Source organism: Suricata suricatta, chromosome 10 (genome assembly GCF_006229205.1).
Source record: "Suricata suricatta isolate VVHF042 chromosome 10, meerkat_22Aug2017_6uvM2_HiC, whole genome shotgun sequence".
Classification (NCBI taxonomy): Eukaryota; Metazoa; Chordata; class Mammalia; order Carnivora; family Herpestidae; genus Suricata; species Suricata suricatta.
The window spans coordinates 70,063,982-70,084,715 of NC_043709.1; the positions used below are offsets into that span (position 1 = coordinate 70,063,982).

General features: G+C 40.9%; 1 protein-coding gene across 2 annotated transcripts in view; it reads left to right on the plus strand.

The window, feature by feature from the left end:
- Positions 1 to 20,734, plus strand: part of PRICKLE1 (prickle planar cell polarity protein 1) — a 110,611-nt gene continuing 89,877 nt past the window's right edge. The window contains exon 1 of one of the 2 annotated variants that reach the window (XM_029954884.1): positions 1 to 70. The gene's annotated coding sequence lies outside the window, so the exon portion shown is untranslated. The remainder of the gene's footprint in view (positions 71 to 20,734) is intronic. The other variant, XM_029954880.1, reaches the window with a different exon arrangement.

A 20,734-nucleotide genomic window follows, 5' to 3' on the forward strand; every position in this document is an offset into this window, starting at 1 on the left:
GGACCGCAGCACCGCAGACGTGCCGCGGCGCGGAGGACCGTCCGGCCGCCTCCTCTCTGCCTCGCGCGGGGTGAGTGGCAGCCCGGCTCCGGCCGGCTCTGCAGAGGGGCTGCGGCGCGGCAGTGGGGGGCGAGCGCCGCAGGGGAAGGGCCGGGCACCTAGGGTGTCACTGCATGGGGTGGAGGGGCTGTGACACCCAGGCTGGGGCAGCGGGGCAGAAGGCACGGGAGAAAGGCATACTCGGCTTGTTGGGCTGTGTAGACGGTTAAAGCAGATACCAGGTTGCAGCACCGAGAGGGCTTCAGAGCGGCTGCCTGCATGGCTCCCGTTTGCTGCATCACTACCAACTCTTCCCCTGATTCTCTCCTGCGTGGAAACCCGTTCAGTGGCCCCAGAGTTGGGGCGACGAGGGGCGCAGGGAGGCGAGGGTGCGTCGGCATGTGTCCGCCGCTTAGGATCTCCTGTCACCTACTGGCGTCCGGAGGGAGGCTGCTGATTCTCTCCCAACGCTCTGCGGAAAGGGCCGGTTGCTTTTTGGCAGGGGTGCATCGACTCCCCCTCCTCCCCTCCCCGCCCCCGCCTCGACAACGGTGTTTTCTGAAGGTAGCACGCCCGCGGTAAAGAATAGGAGCGTCTTACTCCCTTTTAGGCAGAAAAAAAGTTGGAGAAACTGGGTATGTTAATAATTAGCAGGGCCGGGACTCGGGATGCAGCAGAAAGCTGTTAAAATTTCATTGCCCTCTAAGAAAAACACACGACATCGCCAGTGACTATCGGCAGTGCCATATTATTTGGGGGAGACATGGGGATAATTGTCCACAGATTGTCTTCAGGAGGTTCCAGCTTTGCCTGAGGAGGATTCAGAATGAGAACCCAAACATGTCTGGTTGCTGGTTTTAAAAAGAGTATGGGAGACAGGACTGCGGCCATGAACAAGGTGAAGAGCACACTCTGGGAATCTGCCTAAAAGGAAAAGCGCATGTAAAGATCTCGCGTCTCCGGAGAGGTTCACATGCATCTGTGCTATAAAAAGCATGTATATGTGACTTTTAGAATGGATTTTAGGAAGGGCAATTTATACCTAACAGAATCGAATGTGAGCATGCCTTCTTACAGTTTTGTGTACCTCTCTTTTCATTTTAATCAGCTGTGTGTGCACTTGGTGTTATATAATTGATGTGCTTCACCCTCAGCTGTTTTTTAATGTACTTTTGGAGGAAAGGGAACTTCTGTCTGTCCCTTCAGACAGGCCCAAGGTGTAGACCGGCAAGGGTTGCTGGATGTTTGCCCTGGTCCGGCTCCAGATGTGTGAGCTCAGCTGTTGCCTGTCACTTAGGTGACAACTGGCCTTTTCCCACTAAGCCTTTGCTGTCTCCATTCTCCTCAGTGAAGTGTCAGTGCTCAGCCGCCTTCTATTATCAAGAGTCGGCTCCAGCCCCTTGGGGAGGCCGCAGTCTTGTTTGACCATCCTCAACAATATGTGTTTTCAGACTCTAGGAAGGGGGGGTGGAATCCCATGACAGCAAGATAGATACATTTTGAATTGAGCACCAACTTAATCCAAAGATTCTGCTTTAATCAAGACAGCTCTGCAAGGATGACGCAATATTTGTCAAGCCTTTTTCCCTGGAACAATATTTACTCCCACCAAGGGATTTTAAACTTAAACAGCAGCCATTTATCTTGCTGTCTGGTGGGGCCCAGTTCAGTTTGCCTCCAGTGGGGTCCCAGCCTAGGTGGCTGGTTTGGCCAGAGACAGGAATCTGTCATTGTAACCCAGCTGGAGCCTGGAGAAAGCAAAATACAGCACCTGCTGGTACCAGGGGGGTTTCTAACTGCCATCAACTGGCCAGTCAGGAAACACAGAAGGAGATATTTTACAAGCCCTTCCAGAAATGTTTATACAAAGGATTTAAAGGTTAACAATGCATGTGTTCTACATATTTAAAGGTTCTAGAAACAAATGGACATTACCCACAGTTAAGAGTCAGCAGGCTTGCTGATGGACTCGAAAATCTGTTTTAATAAGTCATGGCTAACAATAGTAACTCATTCTTGTGAATAAACCTAGGAAGGAAGGAAAGAAGGAGGGAAGAGAAGGATGGAGGGAGGGAGAGGAAGAGAGGCGGGAAGGAGGAGGGAGGAACTGGATGGTACGTAGAGGTAGCCATGTTGATGTGAGCAAATGAGTTTAGTAATTAATTTTTCCATCCTTAATTTGTTACTTACTGTTCATTTGTCACTGAATGATCCTGTTGATTTGCGGGTTTTTTTTTTTTAAAGAAAAGTGATACATTTTAATAAAGTGACAGATCCAATCAGTTCTGCTAGCAATACCAATGAAACTTAAAAAGTTTATCATGTTTTTATAACCAAGTTCCATGGAACCACCATTTGTCTCTATCATAAAGGGGGTTGTAGTGAGTCAGCTTTGGTCATGCGAATAAAATCTAGTATCAGCTGGGAAAGACAAAAAAGGCTTACAGGTTTAATAGCTAAACTATTAAGTTTGGAGTCAGATGTGGGTAAAAGTCTGGTTACTACTAATATTCTCTCCTATCATAATTCTGAAAAGACACAAAAGAAAAAGTTAAAATTTGAGGTTTCTTTAATGAAGGATTTAAAAAATTAAGCTGAGATCTAAGTTTTAAAAAGTGACATTATAAGATAATTTTTCTAAAAACTTTGATAATTCCTTGAAAGCAAAGCACAGAGTTGAATATGATGAGTGATGTTCATATTACTCATGGAATGGAATAAGAATCTTTAAAAATTACTTTCCAATAATTAAGTAACTCTTTTAATGGCCTAAACTTATAGTGTGTGTTTTCCAATATTATGGGAAATGATTTTCAGAAGAAAATTATCATTACCGGTATTCTAGTTAATTGCAGTCAGTTTCCTGGTTACAGTAGTTCATAAAGAGTAAATCTTTCCTTTTAAAAAAGGGAAGTAATTTAAAAAGTCAGAGTGACTCTCATCTGTGCATAGAAATGTTAAAGATGCCACTTGACCAGGATAGACTCCTTCCTCTTGGAAAGGTAGCTGTCTCTCTTTCCCTTTCATTTTTTTTTTTTTGTAAAATAATATCAATCGTTTAACTCTTATTGGCGTGGGAATATTCAATTTACTTATAATCACATGTAATCATGCCATAATAAAGAGGCATTAGGGAAGTGAATGAACTAGATTTCTTGGTTCGTTGGTTGGTGTTTTAAGGGAGCATTACGCTTTATTCTTTTGGTCACAGAACAAAGCATTTTCGTTTTGTGCACTAACATCTTCGGAGGGCTGGTGTGAGAACAAACACTCTGGGAGAAGAAAGTCCAATACTCTAGGTGCCAAGTCCTGTGTTGTTGCGGTTCCTCCAAGTCTCAGGCGGCGTATGGGGCCAGAGCGCCACAGAGAGAGCGTGGGGGGCAGAGACGTACCAGGGAACCACAGCCCCCCCCCCCCCCCCCCCCCCGCTTCTGGACGCTTCCGTCTCCCCCGCGCACAAGTGTACCACCTCAGCTCCCCCGCCACCCCGTAACTGGTGACTGCACTCAGTTTATGGCTGTGCTTCACTCAAGTCAAGGAGGGTAGCTGCAGGTGTGTCGGTGAAGGGACACTTGGAGCAGTGAGGAGGCCTGGCCTGAAACTGCATGGGGGACCCAGCGAAGCCCACGTTTCCCTCATTCCCTCTCTCCCAAGGATGGACTGGGGGGCGGGGGGGGGGCACGCTTTACAATTTGGAGCATGCTGATGTCATGACGCTTCTGGCGCGGAGATATGACAGAATAATCGGACGCTTCCCTGCGTGCCAGAATGACACGATTTTTCCAAGAACCAGTCCTGAGCCAGTGGTCCACTGGCACTCTTTCCAGTTACTAGGAGGAATCAGACCTCTCAATGAAAATGGAATAATTCCTCCTGTGTTTCTGTGTTGCTCTCTTGTTTAGACTAAATTCCAAATGCATTTTGGTCACTTTTGAAGGGACCTCTCTAGGAACAAGAGTGATTGCCCATCCTGAACAGATTAGACCGTTCCTGCCTCATTTCCCTGTAAAGAGAGATTTTAAATTTAAAATACAAATAAAAATTCAGCAAGGCAGATGCCAACATAAACATTTAAAAACTTAAAGCCATAAACTAGCAAACAGTTGTCATTTTCCCTTTACTTAACTTCCCCCCATCCACCAATCCCCTGCTCCCCTGCCCACTTTCCTCTTAACTTTAGTTAAATTCTCTCCCCCCACCGTCAGTAAGTTTGGTCCTAAGTGATCTCACTGACGAGTTAAACTGCAGTTGTATTTTTCTCGCTGGTAGATTTGGGGTAAACCCTTGGGGAGAGGCGCCTCTCATTTCTAGTGGATTGCACTTCAGAAAAAAAAAAGTTAGGGCTGTGTTATTTCAGTTGTTCGAGCACTGAAGTCATGTACTCCTAAGAGTTCTGACCCAATTGCTGATTTATAGCATCCACCAGCTTTTGCTTTGTGTATGCTTCTCTGTTTCCTCCTTTTCTCCCTGGGTCTCTGGAAAGAGAGATTTGTCAATAATACAGTGGAAATACTGCAGTCAGACGCAGACCCTTAAGGAGACTCCTCAGTGCAGTGAGCTCTCACTCAGCTGCCCTTCTTTTATCTGAGGCAGATCCCACAGCTCGCAATTATGGTCTTTGACTTTGGTAACAATTCTGTTTGAAATGTTTCCAATTACACACAATATTGGCGGCATGTAGCAGCTGCATGCCAAAAAGCATTTCGAAGCATGTTCCAAGAATCAGGCTGTGATTGCTTTTAATTTAAATAAAGGCTATTTGGTTTCCTGTGAAGTTTTTTTTATTAACCCCCCCCCCATTTTTGTTGCCTTTAAAAAAAAAGTCTGATATAAAGTAGCCACCACTTAACATGATACAATATTGGCCCTGGTTTTCTACATGGCCCTTTGCTTTGAGCAAGCATAACTGAACTTTTCACTAAAGGAAATTTTAAAGAAACATTGTACAGTAGTTTGGATTTCCCCAAAGAATAAGAGGGGAAGGGTTATCTGATCACATGCTGTAAGTAGTAATGTTTTCAAATCCCCCCCCCTTCCTTCTTTTGCAGTCTATCATTCTAATTATCTTTTTAGGGGCGCCTAGGTGGCTCAGTTGGTTAAGAGTCTGACTTTGGCTCAGGTCATGATCATGATCATGAGGTTGAGCCCTGTATCAGGCTCTGTGCTGACAACTCAGAGCCCAGAGCCTGCTTCAGATTCTGTGTGTGTGTGTCTCTCTCTGCCCTCCCCTACTCTCACTTTGTTTCTGTCTCTCTCAAAATTAAATAAACATTTAAAAATTTTTTATGGTTTTTATTTATTTTTGAGAGACAGAGACAGTGCGAGCAGGGGAGGGTCAAAGAGAGAGAGAGGGAGACACAGAATCTAGAGCAGGCTCCAGGCTCTGAGCTGTCAGCACAGAGCGCGACGCAGGGCTCGAACCCACGAACCGTGAGATCATGACCTGAGCCAAAGCCGGATGCTTAACCGACTGAGACACCCAGGCGCCCCCCCTTTTTAAAAAAAATTTGTATGGTAAATAAGTATTTTTAAAAATCCTCTTGTGAGGAAACAAAATTATTTTTTAGGTCACTGGATGGTCACATTCGATGTACTGTCCTTTCTTCAGATTTTTTTATTTTACTTTTGTGAGCCCATGATCATGTGTTAAAAATACGTTAAAAGAGTAGAGAGAGGTCAATAAGAATATTCTTTAAGGGGGGAGAGAGGAGGCCAGCAAATAATTCCACCATTCTTGAGCAGTAAGGCCCTCCAGATCTGCCCTCTCTCTGGTCTTGAAATTTCTGAACACTGAAACCTTTTAAAACTGTAGTGGTTTCAATCTTTTAATGGCTACCAGATATACCTGACTTATTAAATCTTAAAATACGAAAATATACACTCTCAGGACTTGGAGTGAAGTGATTGGTCACAGCACCCGGCGGGGGTGGGGGGTGAGAGTTCTGTTTCCAGGATGCTTTGTTGGCCCGTTTGAAACGGAATACCTAGAGCTAGAGGGTATCCAATAACTGAGGTGCTAAGATGGTCTTAATTAAGGTGTTTTCACATAGGCTCTTTCAATCTTGGCAAAAACATCCTATAGAATATAGTGCTTCTTTGGGTTGAACAGTAGTTGACTTGCATAAATGCCAACATCTCTTCTGGCATTTTTGGAAATCTTCCACAGCATAATAAATAGTGCTGTATAATCCAAATTTGTAAATGCTATGTTTCATGTAGGCCCTGAAGAGACATCTGAAATTAACCCAGCCTCCTAGGAGTCATTGAGATCCTGGAGGCTACGGCCTAAATCTAAGGTACCGCCTCTGATGAGCGATAGTGAAGGCCTTTGATCCAGCCTCGGAGAAGGTGTGAGGTCGGATTTCATACAGCAGTGTCCTGTGAGGTGCCCACTGACCGATGCTTACACTTCTCCTTTATCCTTGAAAAACTGTCTTCCAATTAATTTTCATTCTAAAAATTTCCTTTTTAGAGGAATTTTGCTCGGCTCGAGGTAAAACAAGGTGTATGTTGCGTTATCAACTGTGCACCCCAGCCTGCCGGATGCGCGCCCCACCCAGCCCATTGCTATAGTGACAAAGCCCACAGTAACTATGGTTGAAATAGAAAGTCTATTAAAACCCTCTTCTATATTGGCCATCTCCTCTGCCCTAGTTAAAATGCTGTCTTCTGGACACACACAGACGCACAAATACAAGTGCATACACACCACTCTTTCAGTCTAAAAATAGTAAACTGATTTAAACCATGTTAGAGTTTCACCAAAAGCATTTGTGCTTTTTTTTTCTTTTATCTCACTGATAAGCAAATAATATGGTAATCTTCTGAAGACACTCATGACGTGTTAACCGTAATTGATATTTCCACCTATGTTATTTACATGCTCAAATAATCTAAGGTCCTTAGTTAAGATCTGAAAAAGAGCTAGTGTGGCATTTTGTTTTGTTTTAAAACATCACTTCCAAACAATTTAGGGAATGGTTAGACTTTATGTGCAAAGACTGCTTACTGCTCCAGTGTTAAAATACTTACTCTAATGTGTGTCAAAAAAAAAAAAAGGACGACATTTTAAATTCTTCTGTGACTATGCAGTTATTAAGTGTGTTCGGACCTTGAAGCATACGCATGTTACTTAATTTTTAGAAAGAGATAAAGTTAGGTCCGAAGTACATTAGAGAATCACAGATGTTTCTTGTAAGAAAATCCATATGTTTCACAGGAATTTTGAACTGCTTTCTGTTGCTTAGCTTTGTTTATTGCAAGGATCATATGAATAATTTCATTGCGTTCATTAGTTCTTATTTACGCGAACCTTGAGAAAGGAGCTGAAGTGATAAAGAGCTTGCTCCCCTCACCTAGTTCTAAAATGCTTTAGTCCTTTGTGTCTTTGTGAATGTGAAGGGAGGGAATAAAATATACGGGGAAGATGTTTGTGTTTAGCTAACTTAATCATGCATGTTCCCTTTGTGGGCCTTCTATAAGCTTAAACAGCTTGCCAGGCTGATAGCCAAAAACATGTCCTTAAGTACTGCCAAACGTGCTAACGGCAGACCAGTCTTTCTTCATATTGAGATATTAGAAATGGGGTGTTTTTTTACCTTCTGAATTTTTAAGGAATAAACCAGAAAAATCACTCTCTTCTTCTCCCACTCCTTATCTGTGAAAACCAAAATTCATTGCAGCGCTGACGTGAGAAACTCATAGGATAATGATATTTATTTGAGAACGCTTTCAACCACCTTGGCCTGGCTGTGTGAGGAGGAGGCGGCCAGGCCGTGGCTTCGTGCTATTCACCCTCATCTTGCCCGTTGACACTGGCTTTTCACTTTGCTTCAGTGGCTTTTGACAAGTCCTGGTCAATGTATCCTGTTTCTTCTTGAGCAGAGCTTCAATAATAGTGCCAGGGGCGCTTGGCAGCTCATTCAGTTGAGCTTCAGACTTCGGCTCAGATCATGAACTCATGGTTCGTGGGTTCGAGCCCCCGTCAGGCTCTGTGCTGATTGTTCGGAGCCTGGAGCCTCTTTGGATTCTGTGTCTCCCTCTGTCCCTCCCCGGCTTACACTTTCTGTCTCTTTCTCAAAATAAATAAACATTAAAAAAGAAAAGAATAGACAGTGGTGATATGGTATAATAATGCAGAAAAAGACAGCTTTTCTCCAGTCTCTTTCTGACAATCAGAAAAAATTAGACTGTAAAATAGCTGTATGATTTCAGGGAGACCTCTCAACCTCTCTAGGCCTCAGTTTCCTCATGTTTAATTGAGGGAATTAGGCTAGGTTATATGTATTAATCAAAGGTTTGAATCGTAAATGTCTATGCAGCTTTCTCAAAATACAAATACACAAAGATTTTAAGGCAGTAGGTTTTGGGTGTGGTCTTGCACATTTAGCCTGAAAAGGCTTTGTAGGTAATTTGATGCACAGCTGTGGTTAAGAGCCACTAAATTAGATGATCTCTAAGATTTCTTTCTAGTTCTAAAATTTTGTGTTTCTAATCCTACTAGGCTGAACTACTTTTCTTTCCTTCTTTCCTTTCTCCCTCCTTCCTTTACCTCTATGTTTATTTTTAATGTTTCTGTCAAAAATTGTATAGACACTACTTTGGCCCAGTTCCAGGAGGATCTGTGTTCTGCTCCTGTAAGTACTGGTAATTGATGTGAGGGAGGGTCCACGTCTGCTCACCGTTGCACATGCAGCGCCTGACATGGTGCCTGGCACAGGGCAAATGCAGAGAGCCCACAAAGTCAGGAAACTTCTTGAAAATGTAATATTATGTTTCAAAATAAGATGCTCAATATGCTTATGGTCAACATTTCAGATACCTTTACAAATTAAAAACAGTGGATATAATTGTTCATCTGAAAAACAATATAACAAACATATTATTTTCCTTCTGTTTCCAGACTTTTGGGATATCCATAGTGTATTGATTATTTTTTGAGGACCAGATTAACAACTGATATTATTACTTTAAATTCAGAAGTATAGAAATAACAAATGTTGGTGAGGATGCATGAAAAAGGAATGGAAGTGTAAATTGGCAGCCACTGTGGAAAACAGAATGAAGGTTTTTCAAAAAATTAAAAATAGAAATACCAGGGGCGCCTGGGTGGCTCAGCCAGTTAAGTGTCCGACTTCAGCTCAGGTCATGATCTTGCGATTTGTAGGTTTGAGCCATACGTTGGGCTCTGTGCTGACAGCTCAGAGCCTGGAGCCTGCTCCAGATTCTGTGTCTCCCTCTCTCTCTGCCCCTTTCCCCCTCGTACTCTGTCTTTCTCTCTCAAAAATAAATGAACATTAAAAAAAAAGAGAAAGAAATACCATATAATCCAGTAATTATACTATTGGGTATTTATTTACCCAGAGAAAACAAAATACAAATCTGAAAAGATGCTTGCACTCCATGTTCATTGCAGCATTATTCACAGTAGCCAAGATATGGAAGCAACCTCAGTGTCCATCAGTAGCTGAATGGATAAGGAAGATGTGGTGTGAGTATATATAATATATGCAATGGAGTATTACTGAGCCATTAAAAGGATGAGATTGTGTCATTTATGACAACATGGATGGACCTAGAGGGTATTATGCTAGGTAAAATAAATCAGACTGAGAAGGACAAATACCATATGCTTTTACTCTAATGTGGAAAGTAAAAAAAAAAACAAAACAAAACAGATAAAGGGCGCCTGGGTGGCTAGGTCGGTTAAGCATCTGACTTCAGCTCAGGTCATGATCTCACGGTTCGTGGGTTTGAGCCCCGCATCAGGCTCTGTGCTGACAGCTCAGAGCCTGGAGCCTGCTTCAGATTCTGTGTCTCCCTCTCTCTCTGGCCCTCACCTGTTCACGCTCTGTCTCTCTATGTCTCTCAAAAATAAATAAATGTTAAAAAAAAAGTTTTTTTTTAACAGATGAATAAAGAAAGCAGTTCTGTAAATAGAACAAACTGATGATTGCAAAATGGGTGAAGGGGAAAGAAGGGTACAGACTTGCAGTTATGGAGCGAGTAAGTCACAGGAAAGAAGGCGCAGCAGAGGGAATGTAGTCGATGATATGATAATGGGGTTGTATGGTGGCAGATGGTGGCTACACTTGTGATCAGCCTGGCATATCACATATAGAAGTGGAATAAGTTTACACCTGAAACCAATGTAACATTGTAGGTCAGCTGCTCCCAAATTAAAAAAAAAAAAACAGTTGAATAAATAAGTAAACAATAAGGGGAAATTTTTAAAAATAATTTAAAAAAATAAATTCAGAAGGTATTTTTTCTGAAAAATTATCTGGAGGTTGGGGAAAAAGAGCATATTATTTGAAAGTGTAATTAATGTACTGTTAAAAACATGGTTTTTCCTGGGTGTCCTTACCTTTTGGTACCTGTATGTGTTGAATGGATGAATGAATGTCCAGTTTTCTGTGGTCATTTTAATGTGTATCAGTTTGAGAAGTATAACCTAACCATTATCACTGTAAATGTTTCAGAGCTCATGTGACAAACTTACAACTTAATTACAGTTTTAACTCTCATTTTATTACATTTTAATTATGATCATTTTAATTACAAAGGTCAAAATGTTTTAATTTTTTAATGTTTTATTTATTTTTGAGAGAGAGAAAGAGAGACAGCATGAGCAGAGGAGGGTCAGAGAGAGAGGGAGACACAGAATCTGAAGGAGCTCCAGGCTCTGAGCTGTCAGCACAGAGCCCGATGCGGGGCTCAAACCCACGAACCATGAGATCATGACCTGAGCCGAAGTCGGATGCTTAACTGACTGAGCCACCCAGGTACCCCACAGAGGTCAAAAATTTTAAATAGATTTTTACCAATACAGTGTCTTTATTATTAATAATAATTTTTTTTAGAGAGAGGGGGAAGGGAAGAGGGGCAAAGGAAGAGAGAGAATCTTTCTTTTTTTTTTAAATGTTCATTTATTTTTACATAGAGAGTGTGAGAGCGCAGGGTAGGAGCAGAGGGAAGGGGAGAGAGGATCTGAAGCAGGTTCTGAGCTGACAGCAGAAAGCCCGATGCGGGGCTCAAACTCACAAACAGTGGGATCATGACCTGAGCCAAAGTCAGATGCTCAACCAACTGAGCCACCCAGGTGCCTCCCCACCCCCATACAATGTCTTAATAAAGTGTGTGTCTGATTAAGCCCTAGGTCCTTTTCAAACAGAAATGCTAATTCCCATTTTTATTAGTATAGTAAGCAAACTAATTAGAACTATTTTTAATGACCAGCAATTATTTTGATCCTTTTACAGACATGATTCCATATTGTATATTTCATAACATATGACATACATTAAAACTGTCCAGATCCATATTATACAGAGGCTCATATCCAAAATGTATATATATTTCTTGTTCTAGATAAATCAGAGAGAGAATCTTAATAAGATATGATAAGCATGCTCTCAGTTTTTCTCAAATAACTATGATGCATCTCAAAGTTCTATTTTCAAGCATTGAAAAGTTCTTGGTTATGTAGTTTTGTGGAAACTGATTAAAAGAGTTAATTATCCATTTTGTTTCTTTGCTTTTTCTTATTTGGTCTTTGAAAATTGGATTATTTCCTATCATCCATTATTACCATTGCTGTAGAATATCGAGTAAATTTTAAAAATTCAGTCAAGGGGTGCCTGGGTGGCTCAGTCGGTTAAGCGTCTGGCTTTGGCTCAGGTCATGATCTCATGGTTTATGGGTTCGAGCCCTGCGTCAGGCTCTGTGCTGACCGCTGGCTCAGAGCCTGGAGCCTGCTTCGTATTCTGTGTCTCCCTCTCTCTCTCTGACCCTCCTCTACTTGCACTGTCTCTCTCTGTCTCTGAAAAATAAATAAAAAACATAAAAAAATAAAAATTAAAAATCAGTCAATATCACTACTGGCTGTGTCTATATAGTGTAAACAAACAAACAAATATATACTTCACCTAGCTTACTTGTTTTTTTTATTGTTATATGTTGTCATTGTATGTTATATGTTGCTGTTCTTGTGGGTAGGGTTCTTTTGTTTTATTTTTAACTAAAAGAAGGACCTTAAAAACACACCATTCTAACACCTGGATAACTGCCCAGTCCTTTGACCTTCCACTGTATAGGCATGACCAGTAGCAAAATCACCTAGCCTCAGCTCGGTTTTTCCTATTGGATGCCCATTGCCAAATCAGAGTGGAAGTTTCTACCTGAATTATCTACTTGTGTTGTTTGCACAATGTAAATGGAAAACTCTCTTAGCCATTATGTGAAGAGATACTCTGAGGCCTTTTAGTCAGGAAAAAGACTAAGTTGTAGCGAAACAGGGTTTAAGGATCAGTGGAGATAAATTGAGAGCTGGTTTGAAGTATTGTGTAAAGCTTTATTAATGTGTAACTTTCACTCTCCTGACAGTTCACAGCTTAATCTCCTTATTTGACTAGACTTGACAAGCTAACGTAAAAGGACAAGTGTAGGTTTTTCCAGGTGGGATCATAGCTCATTGCATCTTTTCAGGTCTCTGCTCAAAAGTCACCTGATATCAGGAAGCTTTCCCTAATCACCCAGTATAAAATAGCAGCACCCTTGTCTGCACCGGCCATCACCCAGCACTCCTCAGACCACGAGCCTGCTTCACTTTTCTCCATAGCACTTACCACTGTCAGACAGATACTTATTATAGCTGTCTGTTCCATGAAGAAATCTCTGTTGTCTCCTGCTGTAGCCTCAATCTTAGAGGCACAAAGAAGGTGCTTAAGAAATACCTGCAGAATGAATGACTCCAAAAATATAGGGAGCTAGGGGCTGTGCTTTAAATTGGGACACCCCTCCCCAATCTAATAGTATGTATTGTTGAGCAAGCTAGAGAGTTTTATTCTTATATTCTTATTCTTATAATAGAGTTAGCAAATGGCTACTCTCATTTTACAGGATAAGCATTTGTGGACCACTTTAATGTTATATATAAAACAGAGACAAAGAGAACCCAGTATTTTGTTTCTGAGTGTGAATTTTCAGAACCAAGATTTTTCTAGGTGTTGTTTGGATTTGTATGGGCGTTTTGTTTTGTTTTGTTTTTGCAGCTAACGTAAGGTTTCTGAGCTGTTTTCTTCCTTATCTGAATAAAGCCAGAGGAACATGATAAGAATATGAGGGGGAAGACTGATAGAATACCCCTCCCCTCTCCACTCTACCACAACGTGACCAATGAAATGTAATCAAAGAGCAGATGGATGCTGTATTAATAGAAGATTGAATATTCACAACAGGAAAGCTATGTGACTTACCTTTTCATTATATATCCAAGCTACTCTGTAACCTTTACCAAAACTAGAGGCGCAGTATCTTCAGACACTCTTCTGGTATTGCCTTGTACGTCAAAACAAGGATAATGGGGCATCTTTCACTCAAGAAATCCTCTGACTTAAATTCCAGAGGTGAAAAGCTAATCCTCTAAGTGATTTCAGCTAGCTTACTAGGAAACTTGGTTGCTTAAATTATTATTTTAATGTCTCAGGTTCCAGGGCTAAATGGGCAGTGGGTCAGGTCTCCTGTTAAGGAGCTGAACCCACTTACTTGTCCAGAAATTATCATGTTTTAACTGGGGTGGGGGTCTTTACTACTACTAAGACTAATACCTCCAACATACATAAAGCCCTTGCAAATTCATTTCATTTACCTTTACTGCATCTTTGTGTGGAGATTTAACTGAGATTTTCCCAATTTACCGTCAGATATGCTGGCTGTTAGTTCAAGATGCACCTTCTTTAAGGAGCTTTAGTTTGGCAGTTCCTAAATAAATGAATGTTTGTAGTTGAGTTTTTGGAAAGAAAGAAAGAGGAAGAAAGCAAGAGGGAAAATAAGCAAGCACTTGTGACTTCTACAAAATTGTTTGATGATGTTTTATTGTCTTGTAAATATTGATGTTTACATTCATTCTATATTAAATGCTTTTAGATAATTACAGCCTCTCCTTTTTAAAAATTTTTAAATGTTCGTTTATTTTTGAGTGAGGCAGTGTGAGCAGGAGAAGGGCAGAGAGAGAGGGAGACACAGAATCCAAAGCAGGCTCCAGACTCCAAACCATCCTCATGGAGCCTGATGCAGGGCTCCAACCCAAGTTCATGACCTGAGCCAAAGTCAGATGCTCAACCCACTGAGCCACCCAGGGGCCCCGATTATAGCCTCTCCTATCACTAACTCGCAAGTGATCTTGGATAAATCACTTAATTTTTTGGACTTCTTATCCACTCTGTGTCTTGGTTTCCTCATTTATAAAGGGAGTGTCCTGAGGACCGTTTAGGCTCAAAATTTCCTAATTCTAAAATACTGGATTTCAAGGCTGCAACTTCAAGGAGGACTGATAATAAATTGGAGCTGATTTTTTAAAATCATTAATTATCACTATCTAAGTCTCAGGCTAGAATTATTTAACAGTCAACTCAAAATGATTCATTTTAGGTGACTTTAAAACATGGTTTCCTTATTCATGATTTGGTGTGGCCGGTTCAAGATTCACCAATAGCTATGTTTTAAAGACCTAAGGGAATATACACATCTCCCCTTACCAAAATCCTGGTTTAATAGGTTTAATAGAAATATTAAGACCAAAGCGTTAATCTGACATAGTTACAATGGCATACTTATGTTCATAGTAAAAATCAGAAATGTGAATACTGTATTTGTGCATGAGAAATGTGGAAAACTTGTAGAACTCAAAAGTAGTATGTTCACTTTCTTTTGTAATCATATTGTGATTATAACTTTGTTTAACCCATGTGTGTCCATTGACCAAATTGAAATTAATCTGGGGAAGTTTAGAGAGGCTGGAAAATAAAAACAGCCTAACATCCCATTTTAGTTGCATTCCTAATATTTTTGAAACTGTAATAATATTCTTATTTCCCCCACTCCCCAAATAAAAGCTGTTGAAAATATGCAGTAGTAAGTGGTAAAACACTGTATTAACCTCAAACACCGCCTGTTGACATATGTCACCTTACCTGCTGGCCTGGGTGTTCCATTTTTATAGCACTGTGATTAATTAACTCTGTAACTTTTAAGCAAATTCTCAGGGCCTTGGATCTCATTCACATTCTAATTAGGATGAACCTGAAGTTACAAATGGCCCACTGGGAAGTACTTTACCGTCTGCATCGTATCTAAGAAGATGGAGTTCATGAATTGTGCAGATGAACAGAAGAATGAGCCACGGCACATCTCCTGGCAGATTCATAAGTGACTATGAAGTGCTGTTCTAATAGGAAGGACTGTCTATATAAATGTGACATTAATAATCACCAGTTTGAATCTGGGTCACTTGAGCCAGGACTCAAAGATCAAACGCTATCAGCTGGTAATGAGTGTGTGAAAGGGCTCCAGGAAGACATTCCATTTCTTAATGACACCTTTGTGGGCCTTCTCCACTGACTGTTAGAGGGTGGGCCAGAAATAAAGTCTTATATGCCCTTGGTCGGGAGACTGGCCCTCCAGGTTACAGGTGGCACACTTCTGCAGAGATGTTTCGGGAATAGTTCACCGTGATTTCTGTTGCTCTGGCTCCTTAAGCGGATATACAGAACCTTTCATCTTTTGCCTCTTTTCCTAACCATTTATTCACTTCAAAGTAATGGTAGTAGCTCTTTTTTCATAGTCTCTTTTTTTTTTCTTTTCTATGCTCTGAAAATAAAGAGAAACGGCATTTACAAATACATGTTCATCATTGAATGTTAGACTTGCCCATTTTTATTTCAATTTAGGGACATCATTTTCCTTTCAAGACACCATTATTGACCCCTGCAGTTAGGTGGGCTCCGTGCGAGGCTCTGGGACTACAAACCCTGTGTAGGAGGCGCTCGGCGTTAAAGACCTCGCGGCTGTGCAGGGAAGGAAAGCGTTGAAGTGCTTCACAGGGAAACATCGTGGTGGTGGCAGGCATGGAGAAGTGCGCTAGCTGTGGGAGCAGCAGAGGTCCTTTGTTCTGTGCAGATTATCAAGGAAGGCTTCAGAGAGGGGGACGAGGTGGAGCTGGCTGTGGATGACTGCATAGGAGTTGACCGTGGCGTTTGAATTGGAGAATGACTCATCCTGGGCAGAAGGGAAAGTGTGCGCAAAGGCAGGAAAGTGAGACAAGCATGATACCCTGTGAATTGCAAGTCTTTCTCTGTGGCTCTAAGACGACTATGCTCTCGCTCGTGCACTTACTGCCACCGTTATAAAAATCTCAGTCAGAAACTAGATGTGAGTTTTGACAACTTTCATTGTCATCCTGTCTTCCTTCTCTGGCGTTGACTGAAGCTTCTGAGTAAAAGCTCCCAATTCTCCTTAAATGGTCCATTTACCTGGGCCAGTCCACCAAGTGTTTACACTGTGCCTTTTCATTGTTATGTTGGTATGATCTAAATTTGTTTGGTATAATCTAAGTTTATTTGCACTTCAGTTTCACCACCACATTTCAATTTCAGCCTCAAGTGTTTAGACAACATTACATAATGAATTGTTATACTTTTATGACATTTACTTTAAGTACTGTAAGAGCTTTCCATGAAAGCTAATGTTTGGTGGGGGGGGGTAGATGAACCCCGAATGTCACCAAGTGGCCTCCAGATGTGTTTTATTGTGTTGGTATCTCTGTTTTGTTTTCAGAAAAACTTTTTTTAAGGTTAAAAAACCTTACCACGCAGAAATAGCAGACAATAGACTTATAGGAGATGAGCTATTTTCTTCACTTCCTGATTGTTTTCTTGAACTCCTATTTTAAAAACTATGATTCAGCCAGGAGAGAAAAAACCTATCACAATATAATGTACTGTACTTTAAAAAGCAAATCATGTATATTTGTGTTTCAGAGATGAACTCACATCTTAGGTTGGAAGGTTCTGCTGTGTTTCAATATGTGGTTCTTCAATATGGTGACATAAAAATTTTGCCTTAACATCTTTTAGAATTTCTGCTACCTAATTGTTAGTCAGTATGTTTTCAGGCGGTCTGGCATGTGATAAATATTTTGTAGCATATGCGGCTGAACATGCCAATTTCAAAGGGCTTTACAAGCTTTAATTTTCACACCAGCCAGACGCACCCCGCTTTCTTGATGGGAAGTCCACCGACGGTGGAGTCTAGAGTGTTGCCTGGATTCCTCCAGCAGACTGCTTTTCCAAGTTGTTGTTTTTGAGAGCTGAACACTTTGAAACACAAGATCATCTCGAACTCCAGTATGTAAAGTGGAACTGCTCCTGTTGGCAGGGAGAAAAGGAGTTCATGATAGGGCTTCCAGATTTATCAAAATAGGAAAACCCATCAGATGCCCGGTTAATCTGCATTTCAGATAAACAAGAAGTTTTAGTTGAAGTGCGGCCCAAATACTGCATGTCCCTAAAGCAATTATTGGTGGTTTATCTGAAATATGAATTTACCTGGGAGTCCTGTATTTACCTGGCAACTCACAGTTCCACACGCTCAGTGTCCCTGTCTCCTCCCCAGCCAGTGGGGTCCTGGGTCCTTGAACACAGTTTGAAAAATCTGTACCAATGCTAAGAGAGAATGAATAATACATTCCCCTTCTCGGTCCAGATTTAGAGAATAATATCCCTCTGAAGGCTCTCTTAGGGAATCTCCATGATTACGCCTCTCCTGCTGTACAGGATAATTGTAAAGGTAACTGCCTTTGCGTTGCCTTTCTTATTTTTTAGGATAAAAGTTTCCCAATCTTTGGGAGCAATGTCTGTTAAGTCACCTATTTGTAGAAGTCAACAATTTAACTCCCGCGAGTAAGGAGAACTCATAGTTTAGTCAAAATTGCAGGTCGGCCAAATAGAATCTATAAAGAAGAAAATGGGTGGGAGCTCTTGGGTGTGGGTCCAGAGCAGCCCAGGGGAGGTGTCTCCAGTGGGTTTACCCTGGTCTTTTGGTTGATGTGTATGTATTTTAGTGGTCCTGGCTTGATGATGGTATCCATTAAAGTAGTTCAGTCATTTTGCATAAGTAGTGTACACTAGCCCTAGGGTATTACTTGTGATTGCCCACAGGATATTTTTATTTATTCGACCATTATATTTCTCATTGTAACTGAGTACAGTCTGATTAATGATCAGAAGCCACTAACTTTGTTTAGGGTGAAACAATCCTCCAATGCCTAAGCGACTCGCTGGAGGACCCTGTCCTGGATCTGTGGAACATGGGTACTTTGGGTTTGATGCCCTGCATGGGTGTCCTCTTGACTCTAGGTACATGTTTTGTAGTTGTAGAATATTAGTACTAGTTTGTTTCTTGGTGGTTAGATTAGGAATGAGTATGATTTTTTTCTTTGTCCCTTTTTCAGTTTTTCCAGAATTAGTGCTATGAGTGTATTACTTTAAGAAATAAGAAAAACGGGCATGTGGGTGGCTCAGTCAGTTAAGTGTCCAACTCTTGATCTCAGTTCAGGTCATGATCTCTCAATTCGCAGGATGGAGCCCCATGTTGGGCTCTGTGCTGACAGTGTGGAGCCTGCTTGGGATTCTCTCTCTCTCTCTGCTCTCACTCCCCCAAAATATATAAACTTAAGAAAAAGAAAAATAAGTGTTAGTGATATAGTTTAATATTTCTCAAAGGAAAAAAAGAGTCCTATCATAAACAGTGTTTCTCTGTTTAAATGTTCCAAAGTATAGATGAAGACCATCTGGTTTACAGATAATAATTTTTTTTTAATTTGCAAATGCTTATATATTTTGAAAGTTAATTATAATGTAAAATCTACCCAAACTATTTACACTTAAAATCTGTCTCTCATTCATTCATTCATTCATTCAACTAATACTTATTGAAAAAACATGATATTAGACCTAATTCCTACATACCACAAGAAAGGGAGTGATGGGAGGGAGGAAAGGGAAGAAGCATCCAAATAGATGACCCCATTATCTACATCCTTCTTAAGTAACACAGCTGGGCTGGGGGTGCCTTCGGACAGGCAAACCTGAAATAGGGAGAAAAGATGACTGGCCTCAAATAGCAAATGAGCCGTCTGCTGCTCATGACTTTCATGACGCCGTGTGTCACCATCAGAACCCGAAGGCCCAGGTCATCCAAGGGACTGTTAGGTGCTCCTGTTCTTGTACCAAAAACAGAAGCTTGGCCTGGGAGTTGGATCTGGAAAGCCATCAGAACCCCTGCTGCTTTGCCTACCCCACCCCCACCCCCACCCCCACCGGGGACCTGGAAGTTCACCGGCTTCTCCCCGCTGGCTTCAGATACAGGTGGAGTTTGTGCTGAATGGCTCACCTCCCCTAGGCTGGCTCCAGGGATTTGTTTGGAATCAGCTGTATAATATAAGCTATGGGCACGTTTTCTTTTCTATTACCTTTTTGAATTCTCTTGGAGGAAGAAGCAACCTGTGATTTTATTCTTGGAATACCACTTCATAACATCCCTTTTGCTCGTCTTTTTTTTTTTTTTTTGGACTCTGAAACTTACATCGAATCTATAATATAGAAAAGCCCAAAATATTTGTATTTTTTCTTTTACAATATTAACACTTGTGAAAATTTAGCTATTCATTATGTTTACCTCCTTTCACAGTCAATTAGGCTCCATTTTTCTCTACATTTCCTCAGTGGCCCCAGGAAGGTGGAATTCAACAAGCTGTTTGAGGAGATTTGCATGATAAAGGCTAGGAAATGAAAGGTTTTTTAGGTGCTAAAACAACCTTTGGGGTTCAGGTTAAATTCACACAAGCTATTGCATATTAAATTAAACTAAGTTATTGTTGATAGTAGTATGTGAATTTTGTGAAAATCATCTCCCAAATAAACAAATCACTTTAAAATAAAGCTAAATATTTTTTCTATATTTGACTCTATATGTTAAAGTTCATATAATAATTTTCAAGACCCTACTGAATATGGAATTTTTTGTTAAAATGCACATTTGGATTTAGAAATCCACTCAAATAAATATAAAACTTTTTAAAGTTTTTTAAACTTTCATCTTTGTTATGCATAAACTGGCTGTTTTCTAGAAAAGAGGTAAGAGTACCATTCAGAACTGCCTAATCCTATGTCTGTGACTTGTTGAAATCAATTAAATATCTTGATCAGTTGAGCTGCCGGATGGAATTTTATCTAAACTAGTACAGCTTCTTTTATACGTTAGGACTCAGTTTTATCACAAAGTCATTTCATACCCCATTTGGAAGGCAGCCACTTAAGCGTGGAACATGACAATTGTTTAACAGTGCAGAGTAAAAGTTAAATAATTTATGACTCACGGAAGAAAACTATCCAATTGAAACTTCCATGATAATTCAGGTAGGTGGACATAACCACCCAGGTGTCTTGGAACTATTCCAATTTGAATTGGCTAATGAACTCATAAGGCTGAGGTCTCCGTTGCTGTGCCTCCCTTGTTAATTTACTTGTCCATTAGCTCAGTGTCACCTAACATTGCTGGGACATTGATTTTACATTGAGTCACAAAGGAATGCCTTGGGTCACCCAGTGAGTATCTAGTCTATAGCAGGTATCTCAGACTCTGATTTCAGAATCTGTGCTGTTCAGATGACTGATGATACCGCCTTTGATCTGTACCAGCCAGAGGAGAATTTCTAATGCCACATTGCTCGTCTTAAACATGAACCTTGGTGGAGAGATATGTTCCCATTATTGATCCATCTGTTCCAGGGATTACATCAGCACAAAGGGTTAATTTGTCTTGTTTGGGGGGTCATTTTTAATTGCATAGGTCAGCA